Source organism: Eretmochelys imbricata, chromosome 4, assembly GCF_965152235.1.
Source record: "Eretmochelys imbricata isolate rEreImb1 chromosome 4, rEreImb1.hap1, whole genome shotgun sequence".
NCBI lineage: Eukaryota > Metazoa > Chordata > Testudines > Cheloniidae > Eretmochelys > Eretmochelys imbricata.
Genome location: NC_135575.1, coordinates 138235504 through 138259402, shown reverse-complemented (window position 1 = coordinate 138259402; position 23899 = coordinate 138235504).

Here is a 23899-nt window from a genome sequence, read left to right as displayed (position 1 = left end):
TTTCAGCACGAAGCTTTTACATTGGCACAAACAAAAAGTTTCAGTTGAAAATGTGGGTTTCCATAAACCAGAAAACGTGTACGGTTTATAGCTTTTAATTTTATTTTATTTTATTTTATTTTGAGAAACCCCCCAAATTTTCCATGAAAAGCTTTTGATAAAATCCATTTTTTTTTTGGTCTAAATGTTTCACCAGGTGGGAGAAACATTTCCTGACCAAACTAGAATAGATATAATTTCCAAAGCCGGGATAAACAAGCAGTACCAATAAAAGTGCTACAATCACGCACCACTCTACCGCTCTCCCTCCCTCCCCATCACTGGCTGTTATACTCACATCTCAATCTCTGTTGTAAATTCTTCAGGGCAAGGCACTTGAGCCAGACCCTGGCCGGTGGCTGAGGAATATTTGACCCACCGCAGGGTTGAGCGCGCAAAGGTGGTTTTACGTCATTTTGTCCTCTCCTGATGCTGCAGCTAACTAGAGCCTGGTTTGCGTTCGAGCCACCAGCCTGAAGGCTGCTCTAAGTTACACCCCAGGCTAGATTTTTAAAGGGAGTCAGGCACCTAAATCCACCACACAGGCCCTGCTGATATCTTCCAAGCCGCAGCTCAGGCACTGCATAAGCTTGTAGGTGCCTGACTAACCTGGGCACTTAAGTTTCTGCCAGTTGGCATTTTCAAAGCAGGCTGAGTTCTGCAGCCACCCCACAGCTAATGAACTGCTCTGAGCCCTGGCTCAAGCTGAAGCCCCCCCAGGGAAACGTCTATCTCATCAGTGGAGAAACCTGATAACTGTCAGAGCCTGCAGCAGGAGGGCTAATACAGGCCACGGATAGGGTGGAAAGGAAACATGGCTCCTGTTAAAAGACAACCGGGGGTCCAGGGAAATGTAGGGTGAGCATGACAGAAGTACTGTGTGGGAGAGCAGCAGATAGAGAGTTTCAGCCAGACCTGGCTTAGGGGCCTATCTCTAGGAGCGGATTTGTGGCTGAGGATCCTGAGCAGGGGGAGATGCTAGATGCTAAACACCTAGTCAGTTCCTTCTCCCTACCCCTCTCCTTGGCATTGCACCCCATCTTCCTGCTCAGCTGTCCGGCTTCTGAAAATCCCTTTCATAGGTACTTAACTGGCCCCACACTCAATAGGGAACTGAGGCATCACGCCTGAACGGGACACTTGCGTCAGGCCACCTAGCACATAGGTGTTGCTCCACTCAGCTTAGCAATGCCTAAATCCATGGAAAAATCTGGGCCCCAGTGCCTGGGATTTTCTGCAGGGCATAGAAGAATTAGGTGCCCAAAGACGATTGCATTTCAATGGGATTTGGGAGCCTTTGAAAAGCCCAGCCACTGACAGTGGCTCCAAGGGACTGTTCTGGCAGCTGGGCATGAGGGAGCCCTGGTCATGCCCCCTGTCCCCATCCAGGGAGCTGCTGCAGCATCTCTATGCTACCCATGGATTCCCCCGACACAGAGGGAACCATTCAGGGGCTGCCTAAGCAGGTTTTAGGACAGCTTGATTTCGAGGCCAGAAGGGACCATTGTGATCATCTAAACAAGCCTCCTTTAGACCACCTTAGTGGAGCAAAGATACCTCAAGGCCTGTGATTTGGCTTAACCCCACCTCCTGTAAGGCCAGAGAAGGAACCTAATTAGTAATGCTCTGCACCTGGGAGGTGATTAATTGCCTCCTGACCAGAGGCGGCAGAGCTAGGCTGTATAAGGAGCCGAGGGAGCTCAGGTGGGAGGAGAGACCCAGATTGGAGCGTTAGGGGGAGTTCTCTCTTCCTGGGATGGGCCTGGAGGGAGGGCTGGTGGTTTTGAATTGGCTGTAACCAGGCAGCGAAGCTAACTTCTGTGGCAGGGCCTCAGGGCGGAGAGGACCCCTGAGCCAGGATCTGTGAGGACCCAGGAATGAGATAGACACTCATGAGGGAGTGGAAAAGTAGTGCTTGGGCTCCCATCAAGGAAAAGCCTCCAGGGGTAGTACCCTGAGGAGGGGGAGCAATTGAAGTCAAGCCCAGGAGGGGTGAAGGACCTTGTGTGTGAAGTCAAGCCCAGGATGGGGTGAAGGACCTTTGGTTTAGAGTTGAAGGTATGTGACTTTGCTAGAGGGCTCAGCTACAGAAATCCCAGTGAGAGTGTCCAGGGAAGAGACCAGCAGGGACTGGCCAGCATGGCAGAGAAAGTGGCCGACGGGGTTTTGTGTGTGTGTGTGTAAGAGGCTGCAGTACTGTGCCCAGGCAGAAGGGGATGCCCTAGAGTTAAGGATGTATCTTCAGGGGGCCCTTTGTCTTTTCACTTGTAGTATAAAGGCCCAGATTCTCAAAAGTATTAAGCTTCCACTGGCTTCAGTGAAAGTTAGGAGCTTAACTATCTGTGAGCCTCTGGGCATAGAGCCTTGCAGACAACTGGGTGCTGTGGAAAAAATAATCACAATGGAAACAAGTATTTAAGAACCAAGGACACACCCAATCCCTGTGCAGTGCAACTATTTATTCTTAAGGCGACCAATCCGCACCCCATTGTGCTAGGGGCTCCACATGTATCTAGTGGAAAGACCGTCTCTGACTAAGTGTGAAATGAGAGACAACCTGTGGGCACAACAAACCAGGTGTACAAAGGAAGACTGACTGAGTTCTGTCTAGCGTAATAACAGCGCTCACCGTATTTCTGCTGACACGCGAGCGCGCGGTAGTAAATATGCTAGGGGTGGCGGGTTAATGATGTCATTAATCCCTGGCTGGCCCATCTGAAGGGAGAGGGGCCCGGTCTCGTGTGGAGAGGTTTTAAAGCCTCCAGCGAGTGTGTGGAACCACATAGAGTTCACGGGCAATTGTGCATTTGTGGCGTATCAAACATTCTAGTGTTTTTAGCCCAATAAACAGACTAATCAGCGGCATGTTGGGTCTAATTATGACTTGTGACAAAATGAATCAGCTTCTCTCCCCCCACCCCTTTGGAATGATGTGTTCATCCCAGGCCAGGTGCTAGTGGATAGATGCCAAGAGCGCACAGGCAAAAACAATTCGCGTTCGTTAACCCCCTTGTTGATGGGCTCAGCTGAGAGGCAAAGGAGTGAGTGGGTCCTGGAAACTGAACCCCAGGTCAGTGCTGGCACCAGTTGGCAGGGTGATGTGTCATAAGCTGGCATGGCTGGTGTCCTGCGCTATACCCACCCTGTGGGTAAACAGATGGCTGCTGTCTCCTGGCTTTGTGCCCTGGCACTTTACTTGTTTTTCCAGTGTGGGGTTCCTGAAATCACCAGGTTCCTTTCCTCCATCCCTCCTGCTAATGCATGTGAGGTAGCCCCATTGGAGAAACGGGGTAAGATCGTGTAACAGCACTTCCATGAGGCCAGCTTGTAATAGACCATCCCAAGACCGAGGAATCTGGGAGCGGTGTGAGGGGAGCGGACCAGTCTTCTTGAGCCCACAGGCCTGGTCATCCCATCAAGAGCTCTTATGAGCTTTTAGGGCAAGAGATTCTAAAGCAGCTAGCAATCTGGGTGCTCACCCTGACACACCTTAAAGGGGCCTGGCTTTCAGAAGGTGGGTGCTCACTGCTCAATGAAAATCAGGCCTGTCCACAGGTCTCAAGTTGGGCCCCCCAGAATCACGAGTGACATTTTGCAATCTTGCACGTGTTGCTCCTAGCAGATCACGAGTGATTGGGGGGGAGGGGGAGGCTGAGAAGGTTTTGTTTGTGAGTTTTATATACTTTTACAAGGAAAAATGATTCTTAAAAACCAACACCCGCCCCCAGCCCAAAACAGGTAGAGGTGGAATTATTAAAACTGATTTAAAAATAAAAATTAGTCAAGGGAAGAAGGGAGGTGATGTCAAAATACAAAGCCAACACAACAGACAAGTGGTGGGGAGGAAGGGGGCGGCTATCAGCTGAAAAGGAACCAACCACCAAGGGAGAATTACCTATGGCCCAGGTCCTCCAAGGAGCCAGGCACCTAACTCACATTGATTTCAAAGGGAGTTAGGTGTATTGCTTTGAGGAGCTAGCCCTCATAAGCTCACATGCCTACCATCTCTCTGTCTGCAGTGTTGTTGTAGGCATGTTGGTTCCAGGATTTTGGAGAGACAAGGTGGGTGAGGTAACATCATCTACTAGACCAGCTTCTCTGGGTGAGAGACACAAGCTTCCCCAGACCTGAGGAAGAGCTCTGTGTGGCTCAAAAACTTGTCCCTCTAGTCTCAGCACAGAATTTGGTCCAGTAAAAGATGTTACCTTGCCCACTGTGTCTCTCTACCGTCTCTAAGGTCACCCACCTTATATGCTGTATCCATTCCCCTTACCCTGTGTCTGCCTCTACATTTTGATCCCTGTGTGTGGACTGCTGCACCGCCGGCCCCCCGCCCTCAAGGCGTGTTGTATCCTATCATCATGCAGGATCCAAGTCTTAAATTGTAAGCCCTTGGGGGAATAGACAGTGCCATGGGGCCCTGATTTGGCTTAGACTAGTACAAATAACACCAGCACTGTTCCCATCCAATTCTAGCATTTTCTCACAGCTTCCCTCTTCCTCCTTTTTATTGCTGACAGCTGGGGCCTGTACCTTAAAGGATCCCCAGCTGCAGCGGCTCCCTGGCTGTTGAATTCCAAATGGTTTGGTTGCCTGCCCTAGCAGAACTGGTGAGAAAATGGCATTGTGTACTGCTCAGTTTCCTATGAGTCAGAAAAGTAGAACATCCTGTCACAGCAGGTGCACCTCAGGGGGCTGGATCTGCCAGTTTTTCCTGTATCAACTCTCGTGATGGTAGCTGAGCTCAGCATTTCTGGATGTCCTGTCTACCTCCCATAGAAACAGTGAGTAATAACCCTTAATATTTAAAGGTCCCCTTCCTCTGAGACGCTCAGAGCTTCCCACGCACTAACAGGTGACATGTCACAATGCACCCAGAAGGCAGGGCTTACTAGAACTGGTGGGAAAAGAGGCTTCCCGCTGTGGACAACTTTAAGGAGCGTGAGAAAATTATTTCATTTCTATCAACATTTCTCTTAGAAAATTTAAACTTTCGGTGGAAAATCTGAACATTTTCTGGTTTTGTCCAGAAAACTGTGCTCAACTTTTGACCAGCCTTATTTAGTCTATTGGGGAAACTGAGGCACAGAGTGGTGACATGCCTTACCTCAACGTCACACAGATCAAGGTCAGAGCCAGGATTAGACTCCACGTGTACTAATTCCCAGTGCCATACGCTAACCACTAGACCATGTTACCACCTTGTAGTCTGACACTGAACATCAATATTTATATTGACTCTTCCTGAAAGACCTGCAGGCATTTTATAGCTCGGGGAGCAATTTTTCTGCAACCCATTCTCTTGATGGTAATGTCTGCTGATTCCCTTCTTGTGATCCTTAAAAATCCCAGGGCACTTACTTCAAGACTAGGAACGTTGGCCCCTCCCTATCATGGACTCTGTGGGGTTGTGCAGGTATAAATGAGGGTGAAACAGGAGCTTATGCTCAAATAAATTTGTTAGTCTCTAAGGTGCCACAAGTCCTCCTTTTCTTTTTGCGGATACAGACTAACACGGCTGCTACTCTGAAATCAGTAGATATAGTCATCACTTGGCAACCCACTGAAATGCAGCTACGCTTGCAGCTCAGTATTAAGACACTGACTATAATCAAATCTTAAGCTTCAGGGCTTCCGTCTGCAGGGGTCAGGAAGGAATATGTCTGTGTGAGCACAGGTTCCAGGAAGTAGCAGCACACACTGGTCTGTGTAGCAAACCTCCCAAGGGCTTGCTCTAACTCATCATCTTGGCATGTGTTGGCTCTGATTGGCCTGTTGCATTTCTCAAGTGCTCTGTGTTTTCTTAGTGGGGCTGGGTGGCCCAGGGCACTGAGCTAGTACTCAGGTGATCTGGGTTCTGTTCCCAGCTGTGTGACCTTTGGCCATCCCTTCCTCTCTTTGTTTCGTCTCCCACCCATTACATGTCTTCTCTATGTATACAGTAAGCTCTTTGGGGCGGGGACTGTGCACACTGCTTACCACAAATAGGGTCTCATCTCACTTAGTAAAACTATTTCCCCACGTTTATTCGCCCCCCCCAACCCCCCTGCTGTTCCTCAGACGTTCTTGTCAACTGCTGGAAATGGCCCACCTTGATTATCACTACAAAAGGTCCGCCCCACCCCACCCCCCGCTCTCCGGCTGGTAATAGCTCACCTTACTGTTTCAGAGTAACAGCCGTGTTCAATTGGTTAGTCTCTAAGGTGCCACAAGTACTCCTTTTCTTTTCACCTTACCTGATCACTCTCCTTACAGTGTGTATGGTAACACCCATTGTTTCATGTTCTCTGTGTATATAAATCTTCCCACTGTATTTTCCACTGAATGCACCCGATGAAGTGAGCTGTAGCTCACAAAAGCTTATGCTCAAATAAATTGGTTAGTCTCTAAGGTGCCACAAGTCCTCCTCTTCTTTTTGCGGATACAGACTAACACGGCGGCTACTCTGAAACCTACACTTAGGAAGGAAAATCAAATGCATAACTACAAAAGGAGGAATAACTGGCTAGGGAGTAGCACGGCTGAATAGGATCTTGGGGTTATACTGGTCAAAAATGGAATGAATCAACAATGTGATGTAGCTGCAAAAAAAAAAGAGAGAAAAAGAAAAGGAAAAAAGGTTAATATCATCCAGAGGAGTAGTAACAGGAATGGCACATGTAAGACACAAAAGGTAATTGTCCCACTCTATGTGGCACTGGTGGGGCCTCAGCTGAAGTACTGTGTCCAATTCTGGGCACTGCACTTTCAGGAAGATGTGAAGAAACTGGAGCAAGTCCAGAGGAAAGCAACAAGTATGACAAGAGGTCTAGAAAACAGAACCCATGAGGAAAGGTTGAAAGAGTTGGGAATGTTCCTTCTAGAGAAGAGAAGGCTGAGTAGGGACATAACCATCTTCAAATGTGTATATAAGACTGTTATAAAGAGGATGGTTGTCAATTGTTCTCCATTCCGTTGAGGGTAGGACCAGATGTAATTCTGTCTTTGCAGCAAGGGAGATTTAGATTAGATATTAGGAAAAACTTTGGAAGAATCAGGCTAGCTACCTAGTGGGATTACAGAATCCCCATCATTAGAGGTGTTTAAGAACAGGTTGGATAAACACCTGGCAGGAATGGTGTAGGGTTATTTGGTCCTGCCTCAGCTCAGGGGGCTGGACTAGATGACCTCTTGAGGTCCCTTCCAGCCCTACATATCTATGATTCCTTGGCTTCTGGGGCCACATTCAGTGGTTCTTTGCACAGGAGTAAGATGAGCCGCTCTATGATTCTTTCACAGTGAATTGTAAAATAACTTGTTTGGCCTTCTGGGCACAGGAAAGCAGTACTTAATTTGCCAGGACTGAGCCCTCTTTCATTACAAACGAAGCACAGCCTGGGGGGGAAGGCACCAGAGGACTCAGCACTTGAGTGGTTTTAGCCTGTATCCTCGCTGCAAAGTTGGCAGGTTACCAGCCTGAGTGAAAGCAGCAACCAAGCTTTAGCCTATACCCCCAGCCCACTAGTTAGCCCTGCTTTAAAGCCAAACTCACTAAAACTCAAGTAAGATGGTTTCGCGTGTGGACAGGACGGCGGTTAGGGGCAACACCGGACTAAGAGCCTGAGGGTACGTCTACACTTAAAAATAAAAAATGAACACACACCCTGGAGCAGTAAGTCTCAAAGCCTGAGTCAACTGGTTGGGGCCCGTGCTACAGGGCTAAAAATAGCAGTGTATATGTTCCAGGAATCTGAAACCAAGCGGGGGTTGTCTCAGAGCGTAGCCTCCATCCTAAGCAGGAATGTCTACACTACTATATTTTGCCCTGTAGTGTGAGCCGGAGTCAATTAACCTGGGCTCTGAGACGCGTGGCAGTAGATGTGTTTGGGTTTTTTTAGCGTAGACGTATCCTGAGTGATCTCTGTAGGACAATCCTCAACTGATGTAAATCCACATAGTTCCCAGAGTTCTAATCTGCTTTCCTATCCCTCCATACACCTGGTGTGACGCAGTGGGAGTCACTAGAGTTGCTCTGGCCTGACCCTGCTGGAACTGAGATCAGAAATTGCCCCAGTGGGTATAACAAACAGAGGGGATCATATCTATTTAAGGGTAGATTTGCTGCTAGGTTCATGAGTCTGACTTGGTTGTGTGTCTCTCTTGTTAAAGTGGGCTGGCAGAAGGGCGAGGGGTGGTCTACCCATCTTCCCCATTGGTACAGACAATTCTGGGCTGCGTCTGAGCAAGGGAGGGTTACCATGGCAACACTGCCAGGTATTTGCGGTCAGGTGCACTGAATGGGAACAGATAGCCGCTGAGGCCGGCGATGACTAACAGAACTAGAAGTCATTTGTCTCCCACACACAGTTGCTGCTCTCCTGTCGTCATTAAATCCTCAGGACATGAGGAGAACGCCACTTCCTCTGAGATGAAGCTAGGCCAGGATTCCCCTTCTGCTTCCAGCTCCCACTCCGGCTGCTGCCAAGAGACAGAGCTTCTTTCTGCTGGGCAGTGGCTCTGTCGCCTTCACTGCTCCTCACCCAACCCCCGTTCCAGGCCTCGTTCTCCTTTATAGCTCGGACACCCAGGGCTAGATTCTTGACCCCTGTATGGCCTATTTGCACCAGCTCTCCACCACCCTCCTTCCAGCCCCCAGGGGAGAGTTCGCATCCTTGTGCCCCAGGTATCCTCCTTCAGAGCCGTGTGCAGGCAGCACAACCTAGAGCAGCCTTTAGGCTATTCCAAGTGGCATGTTGGGGCCAGATTGGTACCCCAAGGTCAGGAGCTGTGCCATCCCCCCACCCCACCCCCCCAGTTATGCCAAGTGCTGCAAGCCAATACCAGATCAGAGCACAGTCAATGGCTCGGCAACCCCATGCTTTGAAGAGTGCCCTGCGACACTTTGTTTTCCAGCCACTCATCTCTTCCTGATATGATGCCCTTGACTGGGTCATCCGTGGGGACCGACGGCTCTAAAAGCAGCTGAGCTGCTGTACCATAGACACTCACTACAGCAATGGAAGGGTTTTCCATCATTGTAATAAATCCACCTCTCTGAGATGCAGCCACTAGGTCAAGGGAAGAATTCTTCTGTCGCCCTAGCAGCGTCTACGCTGGGGCTTATGTCCGCTTAGCTGCGAGGCACCGGATGTGAAATTGTTCACAGCCTGAGCAATGCAGTTTAAACCAGCCTCCCCTTGTAGGGTAGGCCAGCCCCAAAGAACTCGGAAGACTGTGTAACAGCGCCACCTGGTGACGCCTACCATAACAACAACGCGGCTAGGGCTGAACGTGATCCGAGCTCTGAGATGAGCTAGAGGCAGTTCCATGGAGGGTCATAGGGAACAGGGTCCTCAACTGCAGTAAAAGAGGCCAGTGAGGATGGCACTGATGTGATATTAGGACCCCAGTCTTGACCCAGGACCCCCGTTGTGCTTGGTGCTGTACAAACACAGACCAAAAAGATGATCCCTACCCCAAAGAACTTACTGTCTATAACCTTTGTCCATAAACCTGTTGTTACAAATCACTGAAACGGGAGCTAGCTGGGAAAATCAGTTTGGTATCAAAGTTATAACTAACCCCAGTAATACGGGCTCACTGCTCGAGCCTGTCTGAAAGATCCACATCTGGTCACGTAGTGGTAGCTACGAGCGACCGGTGTTAGCTCGTCTTCGTTCCTCTTGTGATGCTAAATGTCTAGGATGGGATAATTGAATTATGTCAGCATGACTGTATGAATTGTTACATAAAGACATCCTGTGGCAACCCTGTAATTTATGGCTTTGCCCCCTTCCTGTGTTGCTTTCGTACTTTCTTTACCCTTCAGATCACCATCGCTGTGTAAATTAAAGGGTTGCTAGAACTTCAGGCTCTCCAAATGTCTAATTGAATGGGGGAACAGGTGATTTACTTAAACCGGGTTTCTGGCCTGATGCCACTAGCGTCCACTGCAGAAGATGAAAGGATCTTTAACAGCAAGCCAATAGTTTATTTATCTCGGATTATTACGATGGAATACATATTGCTCAGGGTTATGCTTAATTATTGTCACTCCTAGCAAGAGCAATAGAGAGACTGTAGTGGTGGTTAGAGGTGCCGAAATGACCAGCTGATGGCCTCTGTATGAGTCTGATCAGAGACTCTCATTGATTTCAGTGAGATTCATACTGGGTCATTTGTCCATGATGCATGTGTAGCTGTGTCCAGCAGCTGACCAAGTCTTCTGACACGGCTGCTTCTGGTGCTTCTCTACGGTCAGGGGGAAGCCTCTTCTAGGGGCACTCAGTCACCATGATTCAGTCCATCCTGGGCCCTTCTGTTGACTCTGCCAATGAGGGATCCTGTTTGGAAGGTGGCTTTTCAGGTATCAATTCCCATCCCCGAGGTGGTTGTCAGCCCATTTCCTTTGCACAGGTTACCAGACAGCACCAACCTCCAGCAGGGGGGTTAATCAAGAGCACCCATCCCAAACCCCATCACACTTGAAAAAGTACTGATCACAATCCAAACTTCTCCATTTAGGCCCATCTCTAGTTAGTGGTAGGCCTAGTAGTTAGTAGTAGGTAGTTAGTGGTAGGCCTAGAGTCCCTGTCCTATAGGTAAAAAGAACGAGGAGTACTTGTGGCTCATTAGAGACTAACAAATTTATTTTGGCATAAGCTTTCGTGGGCTAAAACCCACTTCATCAGATACATGGAGTAGAAAATACAGTAGGAAGATAGATATATAGATACACACAGAGAACATGAAAAGATGGGGTTTGCCTTACCAGCTCTAACGTGACAAATCAATTACAGTGGGCAGCAGGAGGAAAAATCACTTTTATAGTGTTAATCAGGATGGCCCATTTCAAACAGTTGACAAGAAGGTGTGAGTAACAGTAGGGGGAAAAATTAGCATGGGGAAATAGTTTTTTAGTTTGTGTAATGGCCCATCCACTCCCAGTCTTTATTCAGGCCTAATTTGATGGTGTCCAGTTTGCAAATTAATTCTAGTTATGCAGTTTCTCATTGGAGTCTGTTTTTGAAGTTTTTTTGTTGAAGAATTGCCACTTTTAGGTCTGTAATCGAGTGTCCAGAGAGGTTGAAGTGTTCTCCAACTGGTTTTTGAATGTTATAATTCTTGACGTCTGATTTCGTTTGAAACATTCCGATGAAGTGAGCTGTAGCTCACGAAAGCTTATGCTCAAATAAATTGGTTAGTCTCTAAGGTGCCACAAGTACTCCTTTTCTTTTTGCGGATACAGACTAACACGGCTGCTACTCTGAAACCTGTTTAAGTAAACTCAGGTCAGGTCTACACTACATGCTTAGTTGGGTACAACTACAGCACTTAGGGATGTGAAACCCCCTCCACGTAGCCAGCGCTGTGCCGGCAGGAGAGCATCTCCCATCAGCTGCATTGTTGCTACTGTGCTGATGAAGCGTTTGTCGTGTAGACCTGCCCACAGTGAAGCCGCTGTGGTGTGTATTTGTTTGTTTTATGGCTCCTCCTGTGTGCCAGTCCACAGAGCATAGGAGTTATTACAGATTCTGCCCCCACCCTTCAAGGCTTGGGGCTTTAGTTCAAGTTGGAGCAGCTAGCTTGAGCTCCTTGGTTCAATTCCTGCTGTATCAGCCCACAGGCAGCCATCTCATGTACCCAGGGTTTTTCCACTGGCTCAACTAAAACCGTTTAAAATCACTCCTTCAGTTTACACCAGTGCACGTTTGTGTAGAGTAGGCCACAGTATCTCACTCCAGATATCCTGAGCCACCTAATCCCCGTAAAGAGCAGGTTTATTGTCCTAGCCAGACTCTCAATTAGGCTAAATGCCCCTCCCCCATCTAATTTTGCACCTGTGACTAATTGTGGCTGTGACTCCATAGGCAGGGGCCAGGTCTCCCCTTGTTCCCTGCGCAGCGCTAATATGCACCGGTGCCTAGGGTGGTGTACCAGAGCTATAGACTTATATTGCTCTTGCGAGTATATTTTTACTCAGTATAGGATTTAACTCCCTTTCAAGTCATTTCAGGCTGTCTTTCTAACAACAGCGTCTTCCCTTAATCTGTAAACTGTTCATTTACGAGGATTCTAGCATCGAGGTTATGGGACTGCATTTTTATTCCAGGGTGGTTGTTCTTGGAGTGCCTAAAATCTGTTCAAAAGTTGCATCACTGAAAAGCAGCAGGTTGTAAAATCCCGCTTCCGGACTTCTCCAAAGTTTGGCTGTGAGAGTTTGTATGATCCGCATCTATCTTAAAGGGAACAGAGTTTGTTAGTTACAATAATTCTTCATAGGAACACAGGAATTGTCAGAGTGGGGCTGACCCAAAGTCCAGCTAGTCTAGTAGCTTATCTCCCACAGTGGCCAGCTGCAGAATCCCAGATGCCTTAGAGGCGGGTACAAGGAAACTGCAGCGGGCAGTTCTGGGATAACTTGCCCCCATGGGAAGCTTCGTCCTAGCCCCCATTAGTTAGAGACTGTCAGGATCCCAGCCATGGGATGTGGGTTGAGGCCGGAAGCCACGGTCTGTGCTGGTGTCATGCTGAAGGGACAAGTTGGAGCTGTAGTCGATGAGCCACGCCGAGTCAGAAACCAAATGCGTCAGCGGAGGTTGGGGTAGTGGAGCAAAGGCAGGGTGAAGGGCCAGGAGCAGGGCAAGGGGAGTTGGATCCCAGGCAATGTCTCAGGAATGCAACAGGGTCTGTTTACAGCAGTGAGTCAGGGATCCACCTAGCTGCACAGATGGCCTCCAGGTGTTCACCCCCAGGCCTTAAATAGCATGCCTGAGCCAACTGGGAACTCAGTAGGAACTGCCAATCAGGGCATCTAGGGAATCCTGAGTCCATCGGACTCCTAAGGCTGTTGTTCCCTGTGCCAATGGAACTGTCCCATGGCAGCGTGGACACAGTAGCTGTCACAGAACCAGCAGGCTCCAGACCAGTGGATCCTCAAACTGTGGATCTTGTGCACTGAAGTATAGCAGTTTAGATCCCTTCCAAAACACTTGGTTTCGTGTCTTAATCCTCACTACTGGAACTGTGCAAGTTCTTATTATCCATATAAATGTCCAGCCCTATTTAGAATCCGGCATAGTTCAATGAGATCTTGTGGCAATGAGTTCCCCAGGCTATTTGTGCATTATGTGGAAAAATATTTCTTCCTCTTCTATTTTTAGATTTGCTCCCTTTCAACTCCATCGAATGTCCTCTTCTCCTTGTGTAATGAGAGGGTAAATGGAAGTGCCTGCTCTTCCCTTGCTATTGGTCACTCTATCCTATAGCCTGTGTATCAGTATAACATACTGAGGCACATCCAAGAACGGTATTCTTCCCCAGACTTCTTAAAAAATGATCAGCTGTTCCTTTAATTCAGCCCTGTCAGTCTGCAGCTATTGGCATGCCAGGGATGGTGGCCATTTGCCCTGGAAATGCTTTGCTGTCCTTTGGGCTTTCCTTTAGCGTTTCCTCTTGTTCACCTGTTGAAGTGGCGTGATGCTTTACCTCCCAGGTCAGTTCCCTGCTGGTGCTGTGTCCTCTGGCAAAGGCAGGGTTGAAAGGTTCAGCCGGCAAGTGCAGCAATAAGCGGGAAACATATGCTTCCCATGCAACTCCCGCTGGGTAGCTGAGCTAAAAATACCAGCGTGTGTGTGTGTTGTTTAATGGGGATACGCAATTGAAATTCACAGATGGATTGGGGACACCTCTGGGAGGCTGGGGAGTATCCGAATAATGTTTTCCCCTACCCCAGTGCCGACAATGTCATAAATCAAATAAACCTATGTCTGTGGGGAATCCTGTCATACATTCCAACCTCAGGAAGTTTAGACTTCAAATTAGACGAAGGTTTCTAACCATCAGAGGAGTGAAATTCTCGAACAGCCTTCCAAGGGAAGCACTGTGGGGCAAAAGACATATCTGGCTTCAAGACTAAGCTTGATAAGTTTATGGAGGGGATGATAGGATGGGATAGCCTAATTTTGGCAATTAATTGATCTTCAACTCTTAGCGGTAGATATGCCCAATGGCCTGCGATGGGATGTTAGATGGGGCAGGATCTGAGTTACTGCAGAGAATTCTTTCCTGGGTGTCTTGCTGGTAAGTCTTGCCCACATGCTAAGGGTTTAGCTGATCGCCATATTTGGGGTCAGGAAGGAATTTTCCTCCAGGGTAGATTGGCAGAGGCCCTGGGGGGTGGGTTGCCTTCCTCTGCAGCGTGTACAATCACATAGTGAGAGCCAGTCCCTGCCCTGAAGCTTTCACAGCCTTTACAGGTAAAGGGCAGCCACGGGCAGGAAGAGTCACAGGAGAAATGATGTTCCAACCTGGAAAATCCCCAGGCTAGCAGATTCTAGCCCTTCCTCCACATGCCCAGGGTCTAATCTGCTGATATGGGTGGATCTGTCTATTTCTCTTTGGCAGCTGTGCCAGTACAAAGAGATCTCTGCCTTCCTGGCCCCAGCCCTCGGCTGAGCTACATAAGCGTGAAGATTAGGGGTTGTATTCTCTGAAACCAGACCATTGCCACTCCGCATAACAATCCATCCTAACTCTGAATGGATCAGCAACAAGGAGACTGGGTGGGAGGTTTGTACCCCTATCAGCTGTCAAAAGGGACACTCAGAAGCGCTGTCACTTTAGGTCCCAAATTCAATCAAAAAGAAAGAAAAGCTAGCACGAGTAAAAAAAGGTTCTCCTAATTGTGAACCCAAACCAGGGCTTTATGTGGGGAGGTTTAAACACCTCCCAATAGTGGCAACCCCAAGCATTACAAAATCCTGAGTCAGTAGTCAGAACTCATGAGATTGGCTTTTAAAATCATGAGGTTTTAAACAATAATAAACTTGGGGCTTGTGTTTTCCAGCTGTTTCTCCATGACCACAGGGGCTAGCTACACTGTTATATTTAGCCCTGTAGTGTGAGCAGGAGTCAATTAACCTGGACTAGTGTAGCTATGTCATAATACATGCTCTAGGAACCAAACCACTGCAGCCTCCTGGGATCATCTCAAAGGGATCCCATCGCTGGGACATGGGAGCCAACAAACCGGTGCCCCTTGCCTTTACCCCGCATTATCCAATATCACGTAGCAGCCCTTCTGAGACCTGACGACTGGAACAATCCTGGAAGAGGAGGAGACTGTGTCAGAGATGTACAAGCAACACCACCACCTTCTGTCTTATGAACCTCTGGTCTTATGTTATTAATCAAACTATACGTACTGCTAATGCACCACGTGGTGCCTAGACATCATGCAGAGCCAATCCGTGCCTGCCAAGAGTCTGGGGACAGAGTGAAGGCAGCTGGCTTCAGCAGTTGTACTGAGCATGCTCAGTACAAGCCAAGCAGCAAATCTGGAGGGGGGCACATGACCCCGCATGCTCCTTCCTTCCCCTCTCTCCCTCCCCCAATGCATCACCTCTGGCATCATGGACAAAATTAAGGTTGTAGGAACAGTTATATATGTCTGTAAGTAGTCTCTTCTTTTTCTGAAACTTCCTTCTTTACGGGATTGCTCCTTGGAGATGTTTTTCCATGAAGCCATTGTGTTACTGGGAAAAGGCCAAGCTGAAGCGATGGGCTAGACAGTGGCAAGCCTTGGCTTGTTCTGTTCTTCCATAACTGTGGCTGCCAAGACCTTCATCCATGGGACCGTCAGCTGGTGTCCCTTCAACAGCAGCTGTTGTGGTGAGTCATGGAGAAAGAGGTGACCTCTGAGATCTGCAAAACCCACAAAGGGCTGAGCCAAGGGACTTCTGACCAAGAATCAGAGAAGTGGAGAGCATGGAGCTGTGCTGAGAAGTGGCCTTGTCTGCCAATAAGCAACGTGCTTGGTACTTAAACAAGATGACGTAGACCTCCCCCACTACTGTTTAGTTCAGACCCAAGCAGTCCATGGAGCTGTATAAAAGGGAAACATGCTCTGTCATCAGCTCAGATCTTGGTGTGCCAGGGGCCTGACACCCCCCTCACCCTCCCCACACAAGCTCAGCATCTAAGGGAGAATTTGTTTTTCCTGAGGTAAAATATCATCCCTGGAATTTAAGTCCACACCACCCCGCCCCATCTGTCTGAGCTGTTTCCAAACTGTCTTCAGAGGATGAGCAAATCTGGCCATGTGAAAATATCAGTTAGCAAATCGTAGATATTGGACTGAAAAGGAGCCCATTGGCCAGTCACCCCTTCCATCTCGGGACCTGATGACTCCCACATCCTGGGGACCAATTTAAACTCCCTGAAACCACTCTTCCTACCCCACCCTCCCTCAAGGGAATCAGCTGGGGCTGAGGGGTTTTGCACCGAACATAGGGAAGAGCAGGATGTGGCCCGTTCTACGCTCCAGGTTCAATCTGAGTTTGGGGAGATGGCGGTGTCTCTTTTTCTGATCTGAACCAGGTGCCCATCCCTGCCTGCTCAGAACATCTAACACCTTCCCTCTGAGGCTATCAAAGCCCTTCACAGTGGAGCTGTGCAGAGATGGATGTTCTGTTTCACGGAGGATTTGGAGATTTTTAAATTCTGGCTTCATTCAGAATCCGTGTGAGAACGGGAAATTTCAGAATTCTCCACGAAGGAGAATTCAGAGAGAATCAGACTGATCAGAATGTTTTTTTGTTTGCTTGTTTTTCACCTTTTCAAATGAAATCCCGGCAAAATCCACCTGATTTTGTGAAACATCAGTGTCGATGGAGCCACATATTCCAGTGACATATGGTTCCATATAGATATCCCTCATCAGCTCCACTTCAGACACCCAGGGCCCAACTATATCCTGACTTGTGCCCCTTGATTTCAGGAGGGGGAGTCCATGGAGAGAAAATCAGGGCAGAATTTCTTTGATTTATGCACACAGCAGGCCTGTGTGTCTAGGGCAAGACTTGGGGCTCCCCCATGTGGTGCCATTGTCTGGCCCAGGCTGTGTTAAACAGTCCAGAGCCTGGGAGAATCACAAGGTGTATCTGTATCTAGCAGCCTCCAAAAAGAATCCCCTTTATTCATTGTAGTAGGGAGGCTCTTTCCTTAGAGGTTGCAAACTGTAAGCACGGCTGAACCCTACTGCCTTGCAGATTCTACAGAGCCAAGATCCATGAATGCAGGGTGCTAGTTACCTGTGCCCTATTGCACTGTTCAGAGCACCTTCCTAGGACCATTTCACCCTGGCTATGTTTGTGCTTGCATAGAGGAATGGATCTAACATGCAGGCTCTTAATTGGAGAACTGGGTGTGAGACCAGCATGAAACCTGTAACATTCAGCAGCGGGCTGCCAGTTGGCAGGGATTCTATACACTCACTGCTCTCCTAGCATGATCCACTATTCTAGGGACTAGGAACCTCCTGAACGGATCCTGCTGCAAGTCCCACATTCCTACCCGTGCCTTACCAAGCACACTGCCCCAGCCTCATTAAGCCCCGCAAGCCGCGTCAGTACTATTGTGGAGAACAAAATTGGACTGAAACAGCTGAACGTCTGCTTTGGGAATGAAAGCATATGGCATCCAGCCCTTTGGCTAAGAGCCATGAGAGCATCTAATGTATCTTATTCTGTACTGGTTACAGTCATTAGCCATTTCTCATGGGTGATGTTTTAAAGGGCTTGTCAGAGCAGTAGGTTAGAGCTAGGGATGGGGAACCTCAGAGTTTAGCACTTCAGTGTGGAGAAGTCCCAAAAGCCTAGATGAGTTATTCCCAAACTAGAGAGACAGGCCAAATTCAGCCCCCACTTTCAGTATCAAAGGTGGAGGGGAATGATCCAAACAGTCCCCGTTGTTTCGGTTCCAGGTCACATCTGGGCTGCAGCTTAGGAATGCTGTTCTGAAGCGTATGGACTCACAGGACCACCAAAGATCTCTGAGGGATGGAGAACCCATCACCTGTTCCACCCCTCCTATGATTCATCTCCCACCATGTGACTTCCCAGTGCACCATGCCACCCAGTTAGAGGAAAGATGTACTCTAGCCAGGGAGCCTGACCTATAGGAGAGAATGGGGGCCTGAACTACAACTCCCAAGAGACAATGTGCCTCAATAGGAAAATGCAGGTTAATGTTGAACTGAACCAAAATATTTTGATTCAAGTCAAACCAACCTGAAGCAAAATATTTTGTTTTTTTCCAGTGAAAAAAATCAGAAACTTCAGCAAAATCAAAATTTTCCTGGTGTAAATTTCAGTTCTGTGGAAATTGCGTTTTCTGTCGGGGAAAATCAACGAGACAGAAAATTCCTGCCCAGCTCATGTGGCAATGAGTTCCAGAGGTTAATTAAGTGCTGAGGGGAGAAAGTGTTTGCTTTTATCAGTTTTAAATTTTGTTGCCGTTTGGTTTCATTGATTATCCCCGTGCGCTTGCATTGTGAGAAAGGGAGGTAGACACTGTGATCTCAGCATTGTTCCATGCACTCTGATAGAACAACCTCTTCCAGGGAGACACAGTGCCAAATCCTACATTAATTTACCCACAGTAACACCAGTGAAGGACTGTGTGAATCCGACATATGTGCAGAACAGTCTTGCTGAAGTTTGGAAAGCTGGCGGTTGGAGCATTGCCACATTTTATTGCCAATTCAATTTTGGCCCTAGTGCGTATTTAGCGATAGGACTATGTTGCTATTTCTTTGTCTGCACATCACACGTTCAAATTCCTAAGGACCGTGCTGGATGCCGAGATAGATGAGTTCTTTGTGCTGAATTCAGGGGAGATGCCCAGATGCTGTGTTTTCATGGAGACTCGACTTTCTTCCTTGTTTCGGTCTTCTTTTGAGGGTCGTTCCAGTGCAAGCAAAAGTGTGTGCTTTGTTGTATTGAAACCTATCTGGCCAACCCATGCTAACTCAGAATGACTTCCTGTCTCCCTTTGGTAACAAGCCCACATATGGACACTAATGAGTCTGCTACTGCTTATGGGAAGGCCATGTCTACACCAGCAAACCGATGCAGTTGTGACACTGTGAGATCACTCGTGTGGCCACTCTATGCTGACGGGATGGGGGAGAAGCTCCCCCGCACACAAGCGCTTATGCCAGTGAAACGAATGTCGCTCAGGGAGGTGGCTTTTTTCACACCCCTGAGCGACGTAAGTTTTGCCGACATAAGTGGCAGTGTAGACATGGCCTCGAGGAGCTGGTCCTTTAGCTCAGACAGTTGCGGCTGCTCCTTCTAGCAAGTCGCAGGTCCAGACCCTGCCGGTGACCCATTGGGGTGACATTTTGCCTTTTCAGTGCAAAAATGCAGTGGAAAATCTTTGCGATCCAGTTTTAAATATGTTGCTTTTCTGGCACGTTTTTGAGCATACTGGTTGCACAGTAAGAAAACGTGCAAAATGTCACGGGGTTTTTTGCTACTGCATTTAACAAATACGATGATAATTTTTGGCTGGGGGAAAATAATTGCAGTGGGAGATTTTGCACAGCCTGCATACAGTCAGTGCTGCCGCTCATTGCAGCGGTGCAGGGAAGCTCCTGGCCCAGACTCAGTGGGCTCTGCCTGTTTTCTGTTCTATTTTCTCCCCCTTCACATGGCACCAGCCGAGCTCTCTGACTATCTCTGAGCAGCATGAAAAGCTGCAGATCTTGACATTTAATGAAGCTTCTCCCAGTAGCTCATTTGGAATGCCGAGCCGGCTGTTGATTCCACAGGGCCACCGCAGCTGTTTGTCAGGTATCCTTGACAGCCCTTGAAAGAGTTAGCACACCCTGGGGGGGAGGGGAGAAGGGAAACACATTTCGATTACGAAATCAATGCACGAGAAGTATTTACCAGCCAGAACCTTGTTGCTCTTTGTACTAATGAAGCTGTCCCCTCGCCGAGATGGTTTCAGTGCCGGTTACCCAGAGAAGCTGCCGCCTCAAGGAGTGTGAAGAGCATCTTTGTAAGTTCAGGAGGATGGCAGGTGTTAACAGCCGAGCGATGCTGGAACAAATCAGAGCCGCAGGGGTCAGCCATGTTCTGTCATTTCCCAGTCGGGTGTATTAATTCTCTTTTCATCAAGTTCCTTTGGAAGAGGAAGGAAGCAGCAGGGTCTAGTGGGTACAGCAGGAAGCTGGGCAGCTCTGGAGACAGGTTTCAGAGTAGCAGCCATGTTAGTCTGTATCTGCAAAAAGAGAAGGAGTACTTGTGGCACCTTAGAGACTAACCAATTTATTTGACCATAAGCTTTTGTGAGCTACAGCTCATTTCATTGGATACATGCAGTGGAAAATACAGTGGGGAGATTTTATGTACACAGAGAACATGAAACAATGGGTGTAACCATACACACTGTAATGAGAGTGATCAGGTAAGGTGAGCTATTACCAGCAGGAGAGAGAGAAAAACCCTTTTGTCGTGATAATCAAGGTGGGCCATTTCCAGCAGTTGACAAGAAGATGTAAGAAATATTGGGCCGGGGGGTAATAGTTTTACTTTGTGTAATGACACATCCACTCCCAGTCTTTATTCAAGCCTAAGTTAACGGTGTCCAGTTTGCAAATTAATTCCAATTCAGCAGTCTCTCATTGGAGTCTGTTTTTGAAGTTTTTTCGTTTAAGAATTGCAGCTTTTAGGTCTGTAATCAAGTGTCCAGAGAGATTGAAGTGTTCTCCGACTGGTTTTTGAATGTTCTAATTCTTAATGTCTGATTTGTGTCCATTTATTCTATTACGTAGAGACTGTACAGTTTGGCCTATGTACATGGCAGAGGGGCATTGCTGGCACATGGTGGCATATATTACATTGGTAGATGTGCAGGTGAATGAGCCTCTGATAGTGTGGCTGATATGTGGACACAGTTGGCAACGGGCTTTGTTGCAAGGATAGGTTCCTGGGTTAGTGGTTCTGTTGTGTGGTTGCTGGTGAGTATTTGCTTCAGGTTGGGGGGCTGTCTGTAGGCAAGGACTGGACTGTCTCCCAAGATCTGTGAGAGTGATGGATCATCCTTCAGGATAGGTTGTAGATCCTTGATGATGCGTTGGAGAGGTTTTAGTTGGGGGCTGAAGGTGATGGCTAGTAGCAGTCTGTTGTTTTCTTTGCTGGGCCTGTCCTGTAGTAGGTGACTTCTGGGTACTCTTCTGGCTCTGTCAATCTGTTTCTTCACTTCAGCAGGTGGGTATTGTAGTTGTAAGAATGCTTGATAGAGATCTCGTAGGTGTTTGTCTCTCTCTGAGGTGTTGGAGCAAATGCGGTTGTATCGTAGAGCTTGGCTGTAGACAATGGATCGTGTGGTGTGGTCTGGATGAAAGCTGGAGGCATGTAGGTAGGCATAGCGGTCAGTAGGTTTCCGGTATAGGGTGATGTTTATGTGACCATCGCTTATTAGCACTATAGTGTCCAGGAAATGGATCTCTTGTGTGGACTGGTCCAGGCTGAGGTTGATGGTGGGATGGAAATTGTTGAAATCATGGTGGAATTTCTCAAGGGCTTCTTTTTCATGAGATGATGATGTCATCAATGTAGCGCAAGTAAAGTAGGGGCATTAGGGGACGAGAGCTGAGGAAGCGTTGTTCTAAGTCAGCCATAAAAATATTGGCATACTGTGGGGCCATGCGGGTACCCATAGCAGTGCCGCTGATTTGAAGGTATACATTGTCCCCAAATGTGAAATAGTTATGGGTAAGGACAAAGTCACAAAGTTCAGCCACCAGGTTTGCCGTGACATTATCGGGGATAGTGTTCCTGAAGGCTTGTCGTCCATCTTTGTGTGGAATGTTGGTGTAGAGGGCTTCTACATCCATAGTGGCCAGGATGGTGTTTTCAGGAAGATCGCTGATGGATTGTAGTTTCCTCAGGAAGTCAGTGGTGTCTGAAAGATAGCTGGGAGTGCTGGGAGCGTAGGGCTTGAGGAGGGAGTCTACATAGCCAGACAATCCTGCTGTCAAGATGCCAATGCCTGAGAGGATGTGGTGTCCAGGATTTCCAGCCACACTATTAGAGGCTCATTCACCTGCACATCTATCAATGTGTTATGTCATCATGTGCCAGCAATGCCCCTCTGCCATGTACATTGGCCAAACTGGACAGTCTCTACGTAATAGAATAAATGGACACAAATCAGACATCAAGAATTAGAACATTCAAAAACCAGTCGGAGAACACTTCAATCTCTCTGGACACTTGATTACAGACCTAAAAGTTGCAATTCTTAAACGAAAAAACTTCAGAAACAGACTCCAATGAGAGACTGCTGAATTGGAATTAATTTGCAAACTGGACACCGTTAACTTAGGCTTGAATAAAGACTGGGAGTGGATGTGTCATTACACAAAGTAAAACTATTTCCCCATGGTTATTTCCCCCCCGGCCCCACTGTTCCTCACACATTCTTGTCAACTGCTGGAAATGGCCCACCTTGATTATCACAACAAAAGGTTTTTTTTCTCTCTCCTGCTGGCAATAGCTCACCTTACCTGATCACTCTCACTACAGTGTGTATGGTAACACCCATTGTTTCATGTTCTCTATGTATATAAAATCTCCCCACTGTATTTTCCACTGCATGCATCCAATGAAGTGGGCTGTATCTCACGAAAGCTTCATGCTCAAATAAATTTGTTGGTCTCTAAGGTGCCACAAGTCCTCCTTTTCTTTCTGCTCATGGAGTTTCTTGCTCGGGTAAACATCATTACCCCTTTGCCCTGAGTGGTTGTCCAATATTCAGGGCTCTGCAGGTTGCATCTGTTAGGAAGGGAAATCGATCATACAAGTCAGGGATACTGTTGTTCACTTTTATCATAGAATCATAGAATATCAGGGTTGGAAGGGACCTCAGGAGGACATCTAGTCCAACCCCCTGCTCAAAGCAGAACCAATCCCCAATTAAATCATCCCAGCCAGGGCTTTGTCAAGCCTGACCTTAAAAACTTCTAAGGAAGGAGATTCTACCACCTCCCTAGGTAACGCATTCCAGTGTTTCACCACCCTCCTAGTGAAGAAGTTTTTCCTAATATCCAACCTAAACCTCCCCCACTGCAACTTGAGACCATTACTCCTTGTCCTGTCCTCTTCTACCACTGAGAATAGTCTGGAACCACCTCTCAGGTAGTTGAAAGCAGCTATCAAATCCCCTCTCATTCTTCTCTTCTGCAGGCTAAACAATCCCAGTTCCCTCAGCCTCTCCTCATAAATCATGTTCCAGACCCCTAATCATTTTTGTTGCCCTTCGCTGGACTCTCTCCAATTTATCCACATCCTTCTTGTAGTGCGGGGCCCAAAACTGGACACAGTACTCCAGATGAGGCCTCACCAATGTCGAATAGAGGGGAACGATCACGTCCCTCGATCTGCTCGCTATGCCCCTACTTATACATCCCAAAATGCCATTGGCCTTCTTGGCAACAAGGGCACACTGTTGACTCATATCCAGCTTCTTCAGTGGTCAGTTTGGATGAGCTATTACCAGCAGGAGAGTGAGTCTGTGTGTGTATGGGGGTGGGTTTTTGGAGGGGGGTGAGGGAGTGAGAGAACCTGGATTTGTGCAGGAAATGGCCTAACTTCATTATCATGCACATTGTGTAAAGAGTTGTCACTTTGGATGGGCTATCACCAGCAGGAGAGTGAATTTGTGTGGGGGGGTGGAGGGTGAGAAAACCTGGATTTGTGCTGGAAATGGCCTAACCTGATGATTACTTTAGATAAGCTATTACCAGCAGGACAGTGGGGTGGGAGGAGGTATTGTTTCATATTCTCTGTGTATATATAAAGTCTGCTGCAGTTTCCACGGTATGCATCTGATGAAGTGAGCTGTAGCTCACGAAAGCTCATGCTCAAATAAATTGGTTAGTCTCTAAGGTGCCACAAGGACTCCTTTTCTTTTTGTGCAAAGAAACTCTGTCTCTCTGCTCCTCTCAAGGTGACCCAACTCCTGATGGCTCTCTGCCTCCAACACACAGCCTGCAAACCAATATCCTAGCCCCTGAGTTTGCAATCGG